The sequence below is a fragment of the Neltuma alba genome, unplaced genomic scaffold (genome assembly GCF_004799145.2).
Source record: "Neltuma alba isolate B1F8T4 unplaced genomic scaffold, ASM479914v2 tig00002890_pilon, whole genome shotgun sequence".
NCBI classification, from domain to species: domain Eukaryota; kingdom Viridiplantae; phylum Streptophyta; class Magnoliopsida; order Fabales; family Fabaceae; genus Neltuma; species Neltuma alba.
Genome location: NW_021633060.1, coordinates 1 through 3,414, shown reverse-complemented (window position 1 = coordinate 3,414; position 3,414 = coordinate 1). Strand labels below are relative to the sequence as shown.

At 38.3% G+C, this 3,414-nt stretch overlaps 1 pseudogene; it reads right to left on the bottom strand.

Moving 5' to 3' along the window:
* On the bottom strand, positions 1 to 3,213 carry LOC114739704 (laccase-7-like; annotated as a pseudogene).
* Positions 3,214 to 3,414: the final 201 nt, after the last annotated feature.

Here is a 3,414-nt window from a genome sequence, read left to right as displayed (position 1 = left end):
AGAATAAGAAGAAATAAACTTGACATGTTTGTAGGTATTTTGAGACAAGCAGAGGATGAAGAGAGGCAAGAACTAGCACAGAGGGAGATCAGCAGGAGGAGGAGGCACTGAGGTTTCAGGAGTGGGCCCATTCTCTACCTCAAAGGCCATGGCTAGCCCCCACGGCACGTGCACGTCCACATGGCAATGCACGAACCATATACCTGTAAGTCAACGTACACCACCATTAATTTCCATCACTAGTGCTCTTCGTCTTATTTAATTACTGACTCCTAGTTTACTAATTTAAAGAAATTAAAAAAATTAGTTATGTTAGTTATTTGTTATAAATAGATGTTATTTTTTTAGAATACTTTTACTAATTATGTATATTAGTTACAACTACCATTTGATAAAACTTTTAATATATACAACTACTATAAAGATTACTTTAAAAAATATGAATAAACATAAAAAACAAAATGGAATGAGATTTTATATTTAATACCAAATTAAAAGTCAAATAAGCTCTTGTAATAAGAAACAGAAGTAGTATAATACTACTTCCAGTCTTTAATATAAGACCTTATTTGATTTTTATTTTGATATTAAATATAAGACCTCAATCCACTTTATTTCTCATATTTATACAATTTTCCTAAGATGGTCTCTCTAATAATGGTAGTTCTAACCAATATACTTGATTAGCAAGAATATTTTAGGAAATATAACACTTATATGTAACAAATAACCAACTTAACTTGTTTCCTTAATTTTTTCAAATTAATTAACTGGCTCATATATTAGGACTGGATATAGTATAACAGAGAGAGAGAAGATTCCTGTTTAATTAGAAGTCTATAGGATTAAAAAAATCATATCAATTATTCATAATATAATAAACTAGCCTTCTTTTCTAAACAGATGAACATTACCGGGATTGTTGGCTTTGAATCTGATCACAGCCCATCCTCCCGTGGGCACAGCCACGGTGTTACGCCTTTGAGGATTCACCATATTCAACTTTCTGCTGTCCCTCGTCCAATTGTATACCCCAAACCCTTGCGCCAACACGTAGAAGTCGAACCCATGGATGTGCATTGGGTGGTTCTCTACCCCCACAAATGCTGTGTTCTGAAACACAATCTCCACCGTCGAACCGAACTTCAACCTCTTTACCTTCGTTGATTTCGGTGCGAATATCCTTGACGAGTCAAATCTTGTGTCTGGGCTTACAAAGTCAAAGAATTGAGGAGGGAAGTCAGGGAAATCTCTTGTGTACACTCCTTCTGGCTTGTTTCTGAAGAATGCTTCCAACATAGACATTCCTCCATCGCTTGGAATCACAAACGACTCGTTGTTCATGCTTGACGAGAATCTTAACCCTTGTGGGCCCAAACACGTGGCGTTGTTTGCGCAGAAGTCTAGGTTCAGCCCAATAGTTATGAACATATGTTCGTCCACGTGGAGCGGGCAATCGGTCCAGTGAGGCCACGGACAAGCCCAGTTAGCTCCGTATAGAACCTGTGGGCCGTAGGGGTGTCGTGGAAACCGGGCATTACAGGCATCAGAGGTGAGGTTGCGGGAGGCCCTCTTGTAAACGACAATCCCTCTTGTTGTCGTATTGTCGAACTCTGCACCTATTGTGGTCACATATGCGGAAGAAGCCATGTAGTAAGAACCACCGGCTGGTCGGCTTTTAGGAGGACGTCAGTGGTTTGGCCAGGGGCGATGACGACCACGTCGGTTTCATAGGGAGTCGTGTATCCGGCATCGACAGCGACAACTGTGAACTTGTGATTGGCCACCTTTAAGAACATCTGACTGATGAGATTCGTGTTGATTATGCGTAACAAGTATGTCTTCCTTTCTTCACCTTGAACTTGAAAATAGCTGTATTATGAACATGCACGTAATAAGAAACTAATAGTGAAGCAAAAGATTTGAAAAGATATGTTGTGTGGGGCAAGGTAGATGACGTACGATCTTGGGGGCAATTGTAGAGATCACCAGGCATGCCGTTGATTGTGAATGCATCGGATATAGGAGGAACGGCACCGGTAACTTGAATTTGATCGAAAATTTGGTTGATATCAGATTTCCACCACTCACCTGCGGTTACCCATGTTTTTTTTTTTAATAAATGTTTTTGAAAATCATGAAATATATAGGTGAAATGTACGAAAATGAAACGAGTAAATGTACAGTAGATATGGTAATAAAAGCATACCTAATATGATGGGGACTTCCTTGTGAGCTTTAGGAAAAGGATAACGGCGACCAGTTCGAGGTCGAATGATAATTGCACCATGAACATAGGTACGAAGAAAAGCAGTGTGGGCATGCCACCAAAGAGTGCCTTCTTGTCCTGTGATTGTGAACCTGTACGTATACTTATGACCTGGTCGGATAGGACACTGTGTTACATATTCAGGACCATCCGCCCATTGACTCCCCATTTGAAAAATCCCATGCCTGCATATTTTAAATGGATTAATTAATAGTAGTAAATCATTTATATCTAGAAGGCAGTGGCTGTCACTTGGATATTCAATCAATTTGATTATTCTTCACCCTATATATTCCAGCTTGAAGGAGATTCACGGATCAAGAAGAGAACTGATGGAAATGCTATTGTCAATTTAAAACTAAGTTCTTGTTTGCGATCAAATCTGACCAAAAGTATTGTAAATTGTTCAACAATTTCTTGTTAGTCTCCTAGCGACACAAATGGACATTTGGCGAACATACGACCAATTATATATGATTATGAGTATTGGGTGAGCTAAATTATTATGTTGGTTTTGTTTTATATATTAATTAAATTTTCTTAGGTTTTTCCAAGTGACATTTGCATCAACATATATAGGTATGGATGGCTGAAAAATGTTACCAATGAATAGTAATATTGTGAGGAGAACCGTTGAAGAGTGAATGACCAAAGTGTCATCCTCTCGTACGTCAATTGTGGGACCAGGAACCCTTCCGTTAACTGCAGTTATAGTTTGTGTATTGCACAGACGACTCACATTGAAATCCTTGACCTGAAATCGTATGAAACCTAAGTATTAATAATTATTTCGCTAATAAGAGTAAAAAATTTATCTCTCCCATTTGCACAATGCTCAAAAGAACCTTAACAGTATAGCTTACAATGAATGAATGTTCCACTACAGCAGCAGATGCGAAAAAGGAAGAAGCTAGCAAGGCAAAAAAATGAAAACACCAGAAAAGCTTTCATTTGAGGGCGATCGAGAAGATATTAAAGCCAAGAAAAACCTTGCGTCAGTCTGAGACTATCAATATATATGAGAAGGAAAGCTAAGAAGGTAATTGAAAGAACAAATAATATCCGAATCTGTGTTGTGTTCTCTTCAGGCAAGGTCGCATGATGCATGATTGATACATAAGAGGTATATATAGTCAGAGTCTCAG